Genomic DNA, 18,125 nt, shown 5'->3' with positions numbered 1-18,125 from the left:
TGGCGGCATCCTCGGAGCCAGCAGCCGGGGAGTAACTGCAGCTCCAGCCCCGACGCCCACCTGAGAGGAGGAGGAGGGACCGTAAGAGGCTGGGAAAGAGATCAGGGCCGACTGGCGAACCCCTGGCCCCCCGACTCTGGAGAGACCGGTGCGGCGCTCCGTGCACGAGCGGCTCCGGTGAGGCTCTGCCCCACCCGAGAGACAGGAAATCTACGCCCCGGCTTTTGGGGCCTATTATCCCCGCGAGCGCCGAGGAGCAGCTGGGGACCTCATCCGGTGGCCCAGGCGGGGAGAGATCGCTGAGACAAGCCCTTGGTGAGGAGAGGGGCGGAGACGGGCGATCCCTGGCCCCCGGCGGCCCGGTCCTGCCGCGGACGACGAACCGGAGGCGGCCGCGCCTGTGCTGCTGCGCGTCCGGGGCCTAGAAACAAGGGGCACCTGGTAGAGCCCGCTAACCTCCATAGGAGCAAACAGTGGCCGGCCTCACCCGGAAAGCGGAGCGGACATCCCGAGAGCAGGAGCTGGTGAGTGGGACCACTCAGGGAGAGAACTCCGACTGCCCAACCACGGAACGTCCCCAGAGGAGGAACCCCGGCTGGACTCCCCGGCTTCTGGGCCCGGGAGGAATGCGGGACCCGAGAGGCGGACGCCTAACACCGGGCCGGTGGGGCGCCGGGGGCGCGGCGCCCTAGCACAAGCTGTGCCCATCTGGCGGGCGCCACTGGGGAGGAAGACGGAAAGGGGCTAGATAGCGGGAGGCGGCCCATCCAAGCTACGGGCCCTCCGGCGGGCCTACTTGACAACGCGACCCCCCGGCTTTTGGGCCTAGGCTGGACCTGGACCATAGGGGCTACCAGAGACTGGCAGTGACCGAGGAAGTGGCAGGAGAGCCCTGGATGGTGGCTGGAACCTGCCGCGCAACCCAGCTGACGGCACTCGCTACACTTGCTCCTGGAGATCGGCGGGGGGTGAAAAACAGTGAACTTGCTGCTGGCCCTCGAACATAGAGGGGAAACTGGAATCGAGGAGTGGCGACGGCGAGGAGCGCAAACACGACACTGGAAAAGTCTTCACCCATCGCCTGGAGGTACACTTGCGTGGTGCTTGATGGAGCTGAGCCGTTGGTGAACCCATAGCCGGCACGTGCCTCGGACCCCTCATTACCTCGCCGAGGAACCGGGACACCGTCGCAGCGGTGGTGCATCCCGGTGCCCAGCATAAGATAGTTGCACCGGGAGGCTGACCCGATCGGGACCAGGGACTACAGCGGAGAGAGAGAGCTGATTGACCCCGCGGGGAGGAGAGCCCAAAGAAGGAAACCGGACTAGACCCCTCCTGACTAGTACCCAACAGATTGCTCACTGCGGGGAGGACCGGCCGCCCCTGACTATCCTTGGGATCCCAGGCCGGCATCGCAGGAGAAAGATGGGGAAGCCAAGGGGAGCAAAAGGAGATGGAAGCCCCGCCACGGAGACGCCGGAGGATGCCCCGCAGGCCGCAACAGAATTGCAACAGATGCAGAACCGGATCCTAGAGGCTATTGCAGCCACGAAGGAAGCATTACACCAATACATTGTGCAGGTGTCGACGGGGCTGGGGCTCCTGCGGGCTGACCACGGGAAGTTAGCAGATAGAGTCAAGGAAGCGGAAGACACCTTGAAAGATGTCGTGCCAGCACACAAATCGATGGAGAGGAGGCTCACGGAAGCGCTGGACTGCATACAAGCTCTGGAGAGGAGAGCAGAGGATGCAGAAAACCGCAGCCGGCGGAACAATGTGCGCCTAGTGGGCCTTCCGGAGAAAAAAGAGGGCACAGATATGGTGGGCTACTTGAACGAATGGCTAAAGACTGAGGTGGCCCCGGAGGGCCTTTCCCCCTTCTTCACTCTGGAGCGGGCGCACCGAGTGCCGGCCAGGCCCCCAAAACCGGGCCTACCACCTCGCCCAGTGGTCGTCAAACTGCTACACTACAAGGACAGAGACTGGCTATTGCAATGAGCTAGAGATGCGGGGCCCTTTCAGGTGGACAACAGTAAAGTTACGCTGTTCCCGGACTACACATTCGAGACCCAAAAAATGCGTGCCTCATTCCTATCCATCAAAAAAGAACTGCGCACCGAAGGCATACAGTACTCGCTATTATTTCCGGCCAGACTCCGAGTAGTAGTGGATGAGAAAGCTCTGTTCTTCCAGACAGCGGCAGAGGCATGGACCTGGTGGGACACTTACAAAGCAGGCACAGATGGAGCCCGGTTCAGGGCTGAGGAGGAGCGCCAGAAACAAACAGTGAGGAAATCGAGGAGGCTCCGAGGGCGCAGGCAGGGGTCCAGAAGACTGACGGAATCACAAACAGAAGACGAACGGAGAGCAGCACTGCAGGCAGTAAAGGACGTCTCGGGATCGGCGCTTGCCCAGTCGGAAAGAGAATCGGGCTCAGGGGGCCAGGGAACGGGCTCGGAGACTGAGTTGTCGGAGCTTGGCGGCGCGAGAGGCCCGAAGGTCACGCCACAGACGTCAGAGGAAATAATTGGAAGCTGAGACCTGGACATGGTGGCCTGGCGGTGGTGGCAGCAATTGGTGTAGCCTCTACGAACACTCGAGCAGACTGCTTTTAGACTGGATTGTCGTGAGTCATAATGCGTATTGCGGGGCGGGGGTATGGGGACTGCGATTGAAGGTACCAGAGGTTAGCTCACGCTCCCCAGGGCCCATAAGGCCTCCGTAGTACAGACTACGGGCTAGGAAGATTTGAGAGCACGTTTGCTCAACACAGTTTGGATGGGAGTAACTCTTCTGCAGTTAGGTCCTGTTCTGGGGGGGGCTGGGGAAGTTGGGGTAACTCAAGGCGTAGATCAGGGGGGGGAGGGAGAATGTTGGGGGCGGGCGGGGACAGTGTCAAGTCTGATGTCTGGAGTCAAATCATTGTTGAGCTAAACCAAACACAATGGGACAATGGCTAATGCGGGATCGATAAAATGTGTGTCTTGGAATGTGCGGGGACTGAATACAATGACAAGAAGACACAGGATCCATTCTTATCTAGTCCGCAGAGGAGTACACATAGCATTCCTACAAGAAACTCACCTGACAAAGAAAGAGGGAATAGCGCTACAGCGTAGATGGAGGGCACACCTGTTTCACACCACGTATTCTGCCTTTGCTAGGGGGGTGTTGATTTGGATACGAGCGGGTATTCCTTTCCAAGCAACTAGGCACATAGTAGATCCAGATGGGAGATTTGTGGCAGTTGAGGGCTTACTCAGAGGCCGACACATAGTGCTCAGTAGCGTCTACGCACCGAATGTAGACCAGGCAACCTATTTCGCGAGGCTCTCCATGGTGCTGGCCAGCTACTTCACAGGCACTGTACTGATGGGGGGGGGACTTCAACTCCATAGAAGATACCACACTAGATAGGTCAAACCCACCGCTGCACGCATCCCCAGTACATAGATTAGCAAGATGCAGGTCGGAATGGCAGGGGAAATGGGACTTGGCAGACGTCTGGCGTATACAACATCCAGCAGAACGGGACTACTCGTTCTACTCCAGCATACATGACCTCCACGTCCGCCTTGACACCTTCCTGTGCTCTCAGTCGGTACTTCCGGCGGTGGTCCGGACTGAATATTTGGCGCGCACGATATCTGACCACAACCCTCTACTCCTAACACTAGACTGGATAAACGTAATCTCACGGATTCCGACGTGGCAGCTACGGCCGGACACGCTGGATGACCCACCCTTCCGTGAAGCGCTAGGAGATCAGATCTCACAATACTTTAAGGAGAACGAGGGCTCAGCTTCATCCAGAGCCATGGAGTGGGACGCGTTCAAAATAGTAGTACAGGGGCATTGCATAGGGAAATTTGAGGGAGTACGCAGGTCACTGTTGGATGACTTGGATAAGGCTGAGAGGAAGCTGAGGGAGGCGGAGCAAGAGCGCCCTAACCGCCCTGAGCTCCAGGGGAGGGTAAGTGAGGCGCGGGAGGCAGTGGCTGTGGAGGTGGAGCGCCTTCGTAGCTTCGATTATAAAACATATTTAACGAAGACTCTTGCTGAGGGGGACAAAACTGGAACACTATTGGCTTGGCTAGCAAACCCCAATAGGAGCAGTCAGCCGATTATGACCCTGAAGGGGAGTGGAGGCAGTACCTATAGCACACAGCCGGACATACTGGACTGTTTTCGATCCTATTATGAGAGGTTGTACAGGAGTGAGATAGGGGACCAGAATGAGGCAATAGACGCTTTTCTGAGCGACCTGCAGTTACCACAACTGGAACAAGAACAGGCTGACACCCTAGGCGGCCCAATAGAACTAGAAGAAATAAGAGGAGCGATAAAGCGGATGGCGCGTAATAAAACACCGGGGATAGACGGGTTACCCATTGAATTTTACGGGAGATACCTAGAACAACTGGCCCCAAGGCTGCAAGTAATATATAATGAAGCCAAAGATAAGGGTAGACTCCCCCAATCTATGCGCAAAGCCATAATGATTCCTTTATTAAAACCGCGAAGGGAAAACACTGACCCAGCATCCTACCATCCGTTATCTATGTTAACGACGGACTACAAAATTTTGAGTACAGTGCTGGCCACCAGGCTGTTGACCCACATGCGAGACCTGGTCCACAAAGATCAATCAGGTTTTATACCCACACGGAACACAACACACAACATCCGTAGGCTACTCAGGCTAGTAGACGACCCACCATCGGACGTGAGGGCCCCCCTCGTACTGGCCGTTGACATAGAGAAGGCCTTCGATAGCCTGGAATGGGAATACCTATATAGGGTGATGCAGGGTTTTGGCCTGGGTGAGGGATATATAGGCTGGACGAAAGTGCTGTACTCATCGGCGAGAGCAAGGGTGAGAGTCGGACCTTTGGTGTCTGACCAATATGAAGTGAATCAGGGAACCAGACAGGGATGTGCACTATCTCCCCTGCTGTTTGCGCTCGCGGTGGAGCCTCTTGCGGCAATGGCTAGGCGGGGTGAACATTACAACGGGTTAGAATTCAGAGGGGCCCGCCACTTCATTTCCTTGTATGCAGACGACCTTCTCCTCTTCCTAGAGGATGCTGAGGAGGCTGTGGAAGGCGCAGAGAGACTGCTGGCACGCTTCGGCGATATATCAGGGCTACGGGTTAATTGGACAAAAACCTGCCTCTTTCCCCTGCGGAAGGAGGAAGTGCGCCCCCCGACCTGCCCGAGGCTTCGATGAGAACCCACCTGCCTGAGCTACCTGGGGGTGCATATATACCACGAACCTGCGGACCTACTAGACTGTAATATAGGGCGCTGCATCCGCGCATTGCAGAGTAGTGTGCCCTGCCTCTCTCGGTGGCGGGCCGGGTATCACTCCTAAAAATGGTAGCCTTGCCGCGATTATTATATTTTTTCCGGACCCTCCCGTATGGATACCAGGAGCGACCTTCAGACGGTTAAGGTCGACGATTGTGTCCTTCTTGTGGGGAATGGGCAGGCATAGAATTGCATTGGCGACGCTGACCTGCCCGAGGGATGAGGGTGGCCTGGCGGTCCCGGATTTTGAGCTCTACTACTTGGCTGCACAACTGCAGTTCTTCACACAGGAAGTTGTGAGGGTCTACCGCGGCCCGGAGCAGGAGAGGGAGGGTGGCACCCCCGCCACGTCCTGGCTTACATAACCCTACAGCAAAGGATAGTGCTCAGAGGGCTATCCCGTGAGGAACGGACGCTCCGTTTGTGCTGGAACCGCTCGCAAAAGCGAGCTGGACCTGGGCACCCGTATGCGCCCGGAATCCCACTGGGCATGGTGACAGCACTCCCGCATGGCGGAGACTGGTCGAGACTGCAACGGTGGGAAGAAGCAGGATTACAGATGATGGGGGATCTCTACGATGACAGAGTGCTAACCCCGTACCAGACTCTGCAGGAGCGCTATGACCTCCCGAGGGGAGACTATTTGCTACACGCGGCAGTGGTGAGAGCCATACAGGCGCACTGGGGGGAGGGACTGATCGAACCCACGACAACGCTGGCGTGCCAGTATACAATGATGGCGGCAGGTACATTTAAGGCAGTCACGTGCCTCTATTCCAGAATGCATAGTGAAACCCTGCAACCTCTTATGCAGCTGAAGAATAAATGGGAGGCAGACCTGCAGATGGAAATCCCAGATACGACGTGGTCCCAACTAGTGCGAAGGGCTGGAAGGAGTACTAGAAATGCGCGTTTCCAACTGATACACCTCTATATCCTCCATAGGGCCTACCTTACCCCGAGCAAAATAGCGACGTACTTTGGCGCGGCGTGCCCCAGATGTAATCGGACAGGGGCAGATCTAGTGCACATGCTGAGGGGCTGTCCTCACTTACAAGATTACTGGAGGGAGATAGGGGACACCCTGAACGAAGTAGCGGATAGAGAACTGCAGTACGACAACGCGGTCACTATATTGCATTGGTTCCCACACACAAGCAAGAACAAATTATCAAGCAAATTCATCGACATGGGCCTACTTATAGCGAAGAGGGAGCTGACCAAGGGGTGGAAGTCGAAGACAGGGCCAACACACCGGAGGTGGCTGAATGAATTCTTGAAGTGGGCGACAGCAGAGAGCATGATCAGATACCAGCTGGCCTGCCATTGATCAGACGAGAAAGCGCAGGAAGCAGCGATGGCATGGGTGATATTAGTGCAGGCGTTGAGGGATAGCACAGTGGAGGACGAAGGGGAGGAGGAGTCAGAGGTCCCGGCGGCCCCAGCAGAGATTACAATGATACCAGCACCTGCACCAGACACACACACTCAGTAAATAATACAATGCTCCTAAGTCCCACGCCATAAACACAAATCCCAGCACCAGGCGTAGACGAAGACACTGGGGGGAGGGGGGGAGGGACGGCTTCCCAGGATTCAGTAGAGGACCAGGAACGAAACTTGACAAGAGATAGAGGGGAATGGGGCGAAAAGGCAGAAAAGCAGAGGGCGGATGGCTCCGTATGTAGACCACAGCAGGCAGCCAAGCCAAGAGAGCATCATGTAAATGAGTGACGCCGCCCGACCTCCGGGATGTGGGCTGAATGGCTGTGTACAATGCATCCGGGAGGGGATAAGAGAGCAATGAGTCTGCACAAGGAGATCCTAAGTTAATTAATGTATACTGTATTTGATTCTGCAATAAAAAATGTTTAAACAAAAAAATGAGGGAGAGAGACAGGTTGTTGTTTTTTTCTCCATCCTCCATGACCTGTCCTGACACTGCTCTTTTTTTAGTTCAGACCTTTTAATTGACTGCTAATCGGGTTGTTTGTAAACAAACGAGAGACATACTCATTGATTCTGCCTCCTAATCCGAAATGATCCTGGAAACGTGTTGATTTTGGAGAGGCAGTTGGCACTCCAGGTATCGGCAGTACGAAAGTGGGAAGGTGTGAATTGCTGCCAGAGTGGTCAGTTCTGAAGACGTCTGCATGTCTGCTATAATGCTCTGTATGAACATTTTAAAAGGTGACTGTTTCTCACCACCAGAGTACAACATATTCACTTTCAGTCTTTCCAGGACTTAAGGAATCAGTAGTTTTTTTTTCCTTTGGTGGTTTCCATGCCAACAGACAGCTGCCATGTTCTTTACAGAAAGCCCATGTTTTGTGTTATTTTATAATCTTTTAAGTGTAACTGCTTAAGTGCATCAACCTCAGTATACACTATACCACTTATCCTATAGGTTTTTGCAGATTAATTGCTGCGTGTGGTGTTACTCAGTCGAATATCCCTACTACTAAAAGTGATTTCCCAGCAGCTATCTGGATAATTTGATAAACCAGATGCATTGACCACTGCTGTGCATATTTATTTGATTTTTTTCTGCTGAGGCAACACCACCGATTAGAGGCCTGCATTCATTAGTGATAGAACTATTTTGTGCCAGTGATTTTGGCCACCCAGATTAATCTAGCAGCTAATAAAGGTGTATTTTGAATAAAGATGTGAGCTTGCTGAACACCAAATGGTACAAATTAAGAAGCTGGGTAACCATGTGACACTGCACTCTACGATAAGCCACTCTTCTCCACTCTACGCTACTCTGTGCCTCTCCATGCTACTCTACTCTGTGCCACTCTCCTCTATGCCACAAACCTTTAGCCATGCTGAACAGCAGCCACACTGGTGTGGAATATGGCCAAAATACATTGGCAGAACCATTAGCTTTAGCATAGACCTATTGGCACACTATGGAGAGGCAAGCAAGGAGCAGTGACATAATCTTCCCTGCACAGCGTTTGCACTGTGCTTGTCTACATAATCATTCTCCCCCTGAGTGCTTACATTTCAAGTGTGCTTGTCAGCTCCATTTTTAGGTCTCGCCTAAGCAGAGCGCAAACGATGCTTAGGAGGGACCTCTTGGCATTGCTCTGTACTTTGTTGGAAACTCGTGCATGTTTTGCACTGTTTCCAATGAGTACTCGTGCATGCAGAGCATTTGCCATGCGGGAGCGAGCAGCAGCGCCATCTGTTTGTAATTATCGTGCTCGCTCCCGCAAGGCAAACACACTGCATGCATGAGTACTCTAACTTTTGCGGCTGCGGGGCTGCACTTGTGTTTCAGCTCTTGTTTACTTTGTTTGGAAGAGGATTGTAAGGGTGTCAGAGAGAAGATGGGTGCTGTGAGAGGAGAGGGGGTTACAAGAAGTAAACTGTGGGATGAGCACTAGTTCTCACTAAAGCACAATTCAGCCATCTGTACAACCAGAGCAGGATGTAGTGCGTTTCATTTTGCAAAAGAAATTAAATGGTTCCAGATTTCAGTCCCACAGTATATGTCTCAGAGTATAGCAATAGCGGGAGTACTACAATACTATCTCCAAATAACTCATCCCTGCTTCCACACGAAGGGTGTTGCACTGCAGTGTTATCACACTCCCATGTTTGTACCGAGACTTCCTCTGAAATGAAATATATAACGTGTTCTTTATAGTGAAAAGACTGCCTACTAGATGACGCATGTATGCCCACGGCACTGTCTTTTTGTAACAATTCGGACATAGTCCCTGAATTAAGCAGGCTTACACTCGCTGAGAGTATACTCTTCCTTTACATTTCTTTTGGACGCCTGGAAGCAGATTTCAGTGAGCAGCGCTGAATATCAATACTCTCTCACCGAGACTCCACTTCAGAAACTTCATTCCATTTCTTAGCATGTCTCTATAGGACCCTTACGATGAAAATTCCTTCTTGGCAGACAAAATTGCATGCCGCATTTTTTTTGCAGCCTGACCTTCATGCAGCCCTGGAAAGCCTACAATTATAGCGCAGTTTCTTTTTTCCTTATGAAGATAAAACATTACATAGAGCTCGTGTTGGGAAAGCTCAGCACAGAGAGGGCTTCCTGCTCTCCTACAGATGCCCGTCCCGAAGCCCAGAAAAGAAAGAGGATCAAGGCAGAAGGGGCCGGAGTCGACTGAGAGATGCGGTCTGCAGGTCATTTAAGACACAGGAAGCGGTAGGTTCACTTTAACCGCAGTGTCGGTGCCTCCGTTGTGGGTCCAGTGATCACCGGACCTTCAGGCCCAGGATGCAACGGGAGTCTTACAGCTGTTGCGGTCCCATCAGTACCATCCTTTGCCGTCGTAGGTGTTGTATAGCACGAGATAGCACGAGATTGTGACTCGTGTCTATCTCGTGTTGGTTGCTGCATCATTTGAAATGTGGGTTTGTTGGGAGGTTGGAAGGTTGGAATGATGCTGGCATTATGATCTTGACTGGACTTGTTACCAGACCTGCTTTACAATAAATCTACCAACCAACATCATCCTGCTTCTTGGTATCTTCCTACACTGGCGACGAGGGGGATAAGAACTTTAAATTGGACGATATACTACTGGAGAGAAGTATTCTTACTTATTTCGAGTTTTTTTATTTTCATCGAGAAAAAAAAAAAAATAATTCTACCCCTTTTCGGAGTTTGACCATCGAACTTCTGCGCTCTTTGCCTGCGAGGTCTGCCTGTAAGATACGGTATGGTTGTCACATGAGGCACTGGGATATTTTTGCCGAGTGATTCAGCGCCAGGTTGCTTCACCGTTTCAGGGCGAGCGAGCATTCCTATCTCCTAAAGAAACAAACGCTCAAACAGGAATGAACGTCTGACGTCAAACGCTTGCAAAACAACCTCTATTTCCTTTAAAAAAAAGCGTCATAACCACGGCGGCCATTTTGGATACGTCAGCTCCGATTTAAAGGTAATTTCGTCGTGATTTCGACATCTTCAACTTCAAGACGGCTGGAATCCTCGAAAATAAAAACTTAAAATTCGATTAAGCTTTGGATTAAGGTACCAATTTTATTCTGGATGTTTTGGTTCTACATTGTGCTAATTTTATAAGGTTTTATCTTCAAATAAATTCATAAAATAGTAGTACAATTCTTATATATTAAACAATGAGTGGTATTATTCCTCCTCCCTCATTTTTGGCAAACAAAGGTGATCCACCTATCGACTGGGAAATATGGGAACCAGTTTTTTTAGCCAATGTAGAAGTTTTGGAAGGAACAGAATGTGAAGCAGAGAGAAAATTTTCTCTTTTAAAACATTGTCTTGGAGGAATCGGATTAAAAGAGTTCCTTACTTTACCTGCGTTAATCAATCCTGGTGATAAGAATGTTTATGACCGCGCTGCAGAACAGTTGAAAATAAGATTTGGGAAGAAAAAGAATGTTGTTATGGAGAGATTTACATTTTATTCTCGTAAACAACTTGCTGATGAATCAATTGAAGATTTCGTATCTGCTCTCAGATCGCTTGCTGTTACTTGTGACTTTGAGCATATCACTTATGAACAAGTATTGAGAGACCAAATACTAATGAGAACAAATAATAAAAAGGTTCAGGAAAGACTTTGGACAACATCTGATAAGTCTCTAAATGCTGCTATTGATATTGCGAGGTCAATTGAACATTCTGAGAAATTCGTGAAGGAAATAAGAGGAAATGAAAAAGGAGACGTTTTCAGCGTTTCAAAAGAAGGAGATAAATTTAAGAAACCCTTCATTCAAAAAAACGATTCCAATAATAAGAATGATTGGAAACCTAAATATACTAAAAATGAAAGGAAGAACACTCAATGGATTTGTTTTAGATGTGGAAGTCCTAATCATTTAGCAAATTCTAAATCCTGCCCTGCCCTTGATAAAATGTGTTCAAAGTGTAATAAGAAGGGGCATTTTACTAAATTTTGCAAATCTACTACTAAGAAAGTTAACATTGTTCAAGATGTTGATGATTATGAATTTCTAAATGAAAATAATACGAACACTGTAATTAATATTTGTGGGAGTGAGGGCGTAAGTAGGTTTCCATCTTGTGATGTAGTTATTGATGGAATGATTATAAATGATTTTGTTGATTCATGTGCATGGTATACCCTACTTGGTTTAGATGTGGTAAAACAAATTGGCCAAACAAGGTTTTACTCAAACCTGACATTTCCCCAGGAGGTTACACAGGACACAAAATTGATTTGGTAGGTTTCTTTTGGGGAAAAATTACTTTTGCAGATGAATCTACATATGGGAAGATTTATGTTGCAAGGTCAGGTCAATCTTTATTAGGATGGCCTCACCAAGAACAACTGGGGATTAAGATTGATCCTAGAGCTAATCCTCCTGTGTATTCTATCGTAGGCACTAGTAATTCTCATGGGGATGTTATACTCAGTAAATTGAAATCGGAATTTCCAAATGTTTTCAGTGGGAAACTTGGTAAGTATCAAGGTTTCAAACACACAATAAAGCTCAATGATGGTGTTGTTCCTGTTCGGCACAGAGTCAGAAATGTACCTCTTACATATAGAGACAAACTTAAAATTTTACTCAAGGATTTGTGCGACAAAGATATTATTGAGCCCATAGAGTCGTCACCTTGGGTTTCTCCGATTGTGATTTCGGTTAAATCCAACGGCGAGTTGAGATTATGTGTAGATCTTCGCAGTCTAAATACTTCCATCTGGGTTGATGCACATCCTTTGCCAAACCTTCATGAGATGGTCTCAATGTTAGGGGGTGCTGAAGTATTCTCATGCATTGATTTGGCAAGTGCTTACCATCAAGTGGTCTTGGATGATGAATCTAAAAATTTGACGGCCTTTATCACACCCGAAGGTCTTTTCAGATATAAACGTATGCCTTTTGGGTTGGCTAGTGCCGCTTCAGTCTTTCAAAGACTTATGAAAGAGACACTTGACGGTTTGACAGGGGCGGTCGCTTTTCAAGACGATATACTTGTGTATGGGAAAAATGTTGAGGAGCATGATGACAATTTAAGAAATGTGATATCTGCATTATCTGTTAAAGGTCTTACTCTATGTCTTGATAAATGCAAAATCAGAGAAAAAGAAGTAGAATATTTAGGGCACACTATTAGTGGTGCTGGGATTAAACCTAAGCAGAAGCATGTTGAAAGCATTATGAAAGCACCTGTACCCATTTCAAAAGAACAGTTAGTCGCTTTTTTAGGACTAATGGAATTCTATGCAAAATTCATTCCCAATTTTTCATCGAAAGTAGATCCTTTCAGACCTCTTTTAAAGAAAAATGCAAGATTTTTATGGTCTTGCGTGATGTGATGACTGAAGCATTTCAAAGTCTTAAAACCTTTATTGTAAATGCACCGTGTTTGAAACCTTTTGTTGTTGGGAAAAGATGTACTGTCATGGTTGATGCTAGCAGCACTGGATTAGGTGCCGTTCTCATGCAAAATGACTGTGGAAAGGAATGGATAATTGCATATGCCTCAAGGGCATTAAGGGATGCTGAGAAACATTATTCAGTTATCGAAAGGGAATTGTGGGCATCAGTTTGGGGGGATGAACATTTCAAAACATTCTTATGGGGCACAAAGTTCACAATAAAAACTGATCATAAACCTCTTATTTATATGATGGCACCAGGTGGAGGTCGTTCTATGTCAGCTCATCTTGCTAGACTAGCATCTAGACTGCAATCATTCCAGTATGAAATGGTTTATGTAAAGGGGAAGACTAACGTCCATGCGGATTGCATGTCCAGACTGCATACTTCTTGTGAAGTTTCTATTGACGGTGATGAATGTGAGGTTGCATTTACTTCCCAAAATGTCATGTTGGTATATGGGGAGAAATTTGATTTAAGTAAGGAATCTTGGACAAGGGAAATGGAGAAAAGTATTGAACTGACGGAAGTTAAGAAATACATTTTTGCGAGGGTGGCAGGAACAAAGGAAGTTTTCAGGTGATATGATGAGTTATGCTAAAGTACAAGATGAATTGGCAATTGAAAATGGTTTGCTCATGAGAGGTGACAAATTTATTCCTCCTCATTCTTTGAGGAATACTATTATTGGCATTGCTCATGAAGGGCTCTAGGAATTTCGTTTACTAGAAGACGAATAAAAGATTTCTTTTGGTGGCCAGTTGTAGATAGTTGCGTGGAACACTTTGTCCAGAAATGTTCAGATTGTGCCAATAGTGACAAATCTGCTGTTCCTTTGCGATCTGAACCTTGTCCTGTGGAATATCCTCTTGGTCCTTGGCGAAAATTAGGTCTGGATTTTATTGGTCCGTTTAGTGTATTACCTGAACAAGGAAGGTTTGGAATTGTTTTGATAGACTATTTTTCGAAATGGCCAGAGGTTAAAATGGTAAGGGACATAACAACAAAGAATGTGATAGAATTCTTGGATGAAACTTTTTGCAGGGAAGGAATTCCAGAAGAGATAGTAACGGACAATGGACCGCAATTTACCAGTAAAGATTTTGAGTGTTTTATTACTAAATGTGGCATAATACACAAAAGGATTGCTGTTCTCCACCCAGAGGCCAATGGCCAAGTTGAAAGATTCAATAGAGTAGTTAAGGAAGCTATTCAACTTTCTGTTAAAGGCAAGTTGAATTGGCGCAATGCTCTTCAATCCATGTTGTTGTCTTATAGAACATCACCAAATTCTGTCACTTTGGTCAGCCCATTTGAACTCTTAAGAGGTTGGAAACCAAGTACTCGACTAACTCCATGGTGGTTAAAAAAAACTGAATGATCATTGTGGATTTTCACGGGTTGACTATGATTTGGTGCGTAATAGAGTGAGTGCATATAAGGGTGAGATGAAGAAGAGAATGGAAAAGCAACAAGGATCAGTGAGTAAACGTGTTATTTCTGTTGGTGATCTAGTGCGCATTAAGAAAAAGGAAGGTGTTCTGAAAGGAGGCCAAATTTGGTCACATCCTAAGAAAGTTATTGAAGTTTTTAAGCATTCTGTTAGAATTGATGATGGTAGCGTTTGGAATTTGAACAGAGTTTCTATATTTAAGGGCAAGGAAGTTATTAGATCTGATGGTGACAGTAACGCGTTTTTGGATTTTGAATCAAACAATGAAGAAAATCTTGCACATGGAAATGTTACACCTACGCTTCCCATTATTTCTTCAAAAAAGTGTACCAGAATTCATCGTCTTCCTGAAAAGTACAAGGATTTTGTGATGAATTAAAATTACTATGAATGATACCAATTGTATGGAACAGAGATTGTTGTAAATAGAAAATGTGTAATATTGTTTTTTGTATATATGTTATATTTCTACTTGTATGTATCTTATTTATTTATTTTTGTTTTTTTTTCTTTACAGAAAGGGAGGTGTGTTGTATAGCACGAGATTGTGACTCGTGTCTATCTCGTGTTGGTTGCTGCATCATTTGAAATGTGGGTTTGTTGGGAGGTTGGAAGGTTGGAATGATGCTGGCATTATGATCTTGACTGGACTTGTTACCAGACCTGCTTTACAATAAATCTACCAACCAACATCATCCTGCTTCTTGGTATCTTCCTACAGTAGGCCCTGGACCAGGTTAATAATGCTGTTATCCACATTTCTTATTTTTTTATTCAAAGTTTTGTCCTCTTACGGTGTTTCTTTCTAATGCAAAATGGGGAGGCTCAGCATAGGAACGTCTCCTGGACTCCTACGTATAGGTGGGTGAGTTCCATCAGACGATAATCATCCCTCTGCCCTGGAGGGGGTCGAGGCAGAGGGCGCTGGAGTCGCCCGAGAGGCGATCTGCATGTCATTTAAGACACGGGAGGTAGTGGGCTCACGTTAACAGCAGGGTTGATGCCTCTGTCTTGGGTGCAGTGGTCTACGGACCTCCAGGTTTACGGAGCATTGGGGGGGCACAGCCGTTGTTGTGGTCCAGTCTGGACCCTCTGTCGTCATTGGGTCCGGACCGGGGTCTAGTCAGTAAGGCTCAGGTAGCCCCATTTCTTAATTTGTTTGTTCCTTTTCTGTTTCTTTCTAATGCTTTAAAAGGGGAGGCTCGATACACTGGGCTTTGGAGAGATGTATGCAGATTGCAATAGCTGGCCCTGGGAGCTTCCATAGGTTGCTCCTTCTTAGTCGGCAGCCGCCTTTGTGTGAAGAATCCAGAGAACAATCTTGCAGTTGTCAGTACAGCCAGGGCACAAGTCCTACAAAAAGAAGTGGGTGGACTCTCCAAGTTAGGTAGCATCACAGGAAGTGACATCACGAAGTGTGGCATTGCAGGAAGTGACAGCACGCACAGCAAACAAGCACTGGCATAGCCAATAGGTCTCGCTTTTTGGACCTTATAAGTATTTAATTATGCAGCACAATATCCTTGGTGCAACAACATCAACTGTTGCATGGCTAAACACTTATAAGGTCCCAAACGCAAGACCTATTGGCAATGCCAATGCTTGTTCTTTTTTTGTCCGGCACACAGTGGAGAGGCAAGCAAAGAACAGTGACATCTGAACATGGACTAGCAAGCTGTGTGCATGGTACTGACACACCTCCTGCACTCAACAATTTCCATACATCGATTTGAAGTGAATCTCCTACATGAAGAGTAAAAGTAACACATGGCATGTATACAGGTATGCAGGTTATTTCTTCTTTTATTGATAGTTAGTGTCCATTCGATTTACAGTCTCTACATAACAATGTTCCATATGGTCATTCATGAGCACTATGGCACAACGAAGGCACTCTGCACCTAAGGTGCCTTTTGACCCGTGCTTTCTAACAGAAAACAACTGTGACAGCTCGAGGAGCAAATGAAGGAAATTGCATATTTGCTTTGCAGGCAGCTGTCTCCGGCATATTAGGACATAGCACGGATTTGTCTCATTTTGTAAGCTTGCACAATATTTACATGCCTTTCACCAACTCTGACACCACTCACCCACATTACTCTGCAGTCACCCTCACATTGCGCTGGCAGTTGGATAGTACTCATCAACTACTAACACAATGCTGACTGCACTCACACACCATTGACATACCAAGCACCCTCCAGCCACACCTCTCACCATGCACTTATACTATTAACATACCACTCACCCTATGCTCACATACCTCTTAACTTGTACAGGGTACCATCTCTCACCCTGTACACTCATACAATTCTCATTTTGTGCTAAACAAACATCAATCACCATGCATTGAGGCACTTTTACCCTGCACTCAGACACTTTTCAACCTTCATTCATGCACCACTCATCCTACACAGAGAGCACTTACCTTCACCTCTTATTATTAATCCCATAGGTGAAACCAAATGCATTTTTGTTGCAGTTTTATATAACGAAAACTGGAGCCAAAGGTATCAGAGCACTTCACATGAGCACCAGTTGCATTACAGACTCACACTGACACATTCCTTTTTAGGCAGGGGGATATTATGTGATTTTCCCAGAATCACAGGACGTTTGAACTTCTCCCCAGACTCGAACCTGGTAAGCCACAGCCTCTCCAATTACCAATACGATACTACTGTGGTGTCTTGGGTGTAATGCATCCTCCTGATACCATGGTGATGGAAGATGCACTACAGCTAGGATCTAGAATGTAGAGAGCGCAGTCAGTTATTGTATGAAGCTGGACTGGAGAAGTTGTACCTGCTTGGCTCTAATAAACTTACCCTTTGATACAATTCTTGGATGATCCTTCTTTACATTTTGGCGACTGAGGATGGGATTGGATTATGACAAGCAGGAAAATTAAAGAACCTACGCAAGGATTTTTTTATTAACTTATTTTGAAAATTCAACTATTCTCCTGGTTTAAAAAAAAAAAAAGAAGAAGCTTCTCATTTACAAACTGAAGAATTTACATGGACTCCACAACGCACTGTAAGTAAAAATTAAAAGGAATAGTTTTCCTTTATTCCTTCAATTGACTATTCCTTAACATTGATTGACATTCACTCGGAAATAACCTTGCAGATGATTTAATATCTTAGCAAGACTGTATGCATTATACTAGATATGACTTTGAAGCGTTTGTTTGGAAGCTGAGTTCATATCAAGAAGTAAAAGGCATTTCCCTTAAGCCTGAAGTTGATGCACCGTTCGAAGAATTTTCGAATTAATTGCCTGCAAGATTTGTGCGTGTCGATGGAGCCAGTATTTGCCAAATATTGAGATTTTTAAACAAATGCCTGTGATTTAGATAAGGCTTTACTTGTTACTGTTTGGAAATAACAACGCACAGTAATGGTACCTGGTCAACCGTCGGCTGTGCATCATTCAAGCGTGTGGGTGTTCTTTGAGCAAGAGGCATAAGAAGCTGCGCGATCCTTCGTGACGTTCTTCTTCTGCGAGTGTGACTCATTGACCCTACACTCCATGTCCTCACGTCATCACGGAAGGTCACGACTTGACGCTACGTGGCCACCATTTTGGGATTTAACACGGCGACGGTTTTCTGGAGCATTTGAACACAGTGATTTAACACGCTTTTAACACAGTAATTTTACACGGTGATGTGCACACCCTTGGTCCTTCAGCACATCAAATGTATTTATTGTGATTATTTTACTTAACATTGTGGTTAGTTGCAGTGTATGTCCTTCATTCAAGAGGAGGACGTCGTCTGCACTCGATCATTTAGAATCATTCTACAAGCTACTGAGGGATACTGCCGAATGTCGTTCTGAAACTTCTAGGTATTTCAGCATTACTGAGCATCGATTTCAACTCGATTTATAAATTAATTCTGGAGTTTCATCGGTGATGTGCACACCATAATTAAGCACATCTATTTTATTTACGTTATTCGATGAGGTGCACACCTTAACTTTTATGT

At 46.9% G+C, this 18,125-nt stretch overlaps 1 long non-coding RNA gene across 1 annotated transcript in view; it reads right to left on the bottom strand.

The window, feature by feature from the left end:
• Positions 1-17,673, bottom strand: part of LOC144771812 (uncharacterized) — a 103,595-nt gene extending 85,922 nt beyond the window's left edge. Inside the window, exon 1 of the long non-coding RNA XR_013599488.1 lies at positions 17,541-17,673. This is a non-coding gene — a long non-coding RNA (uncharacterized LOC144771812). The remainder of the gene's footprint in view (positions 1-17,540) is intronic.
• Positions 17,674-18,125: the final 452 nt, after the last annotated feature.

This window comes from Lissotriton helveticus, chromosome 8 (assembly GCF_964261635.1).
Source record: "Lissotriton helveticus chromosome 8, aLisHel1.1, whole genome shotgun sequence".
Lineage (NCBI taxonomy): Eukaryota > Metazoa > Chordata > Amphibia > Caudata > Salamandridae > Lissotriton > Lissotriton helveticus.
This window is presented reverse-complemented; position numbering and strand designations above follow the sequence as displayed.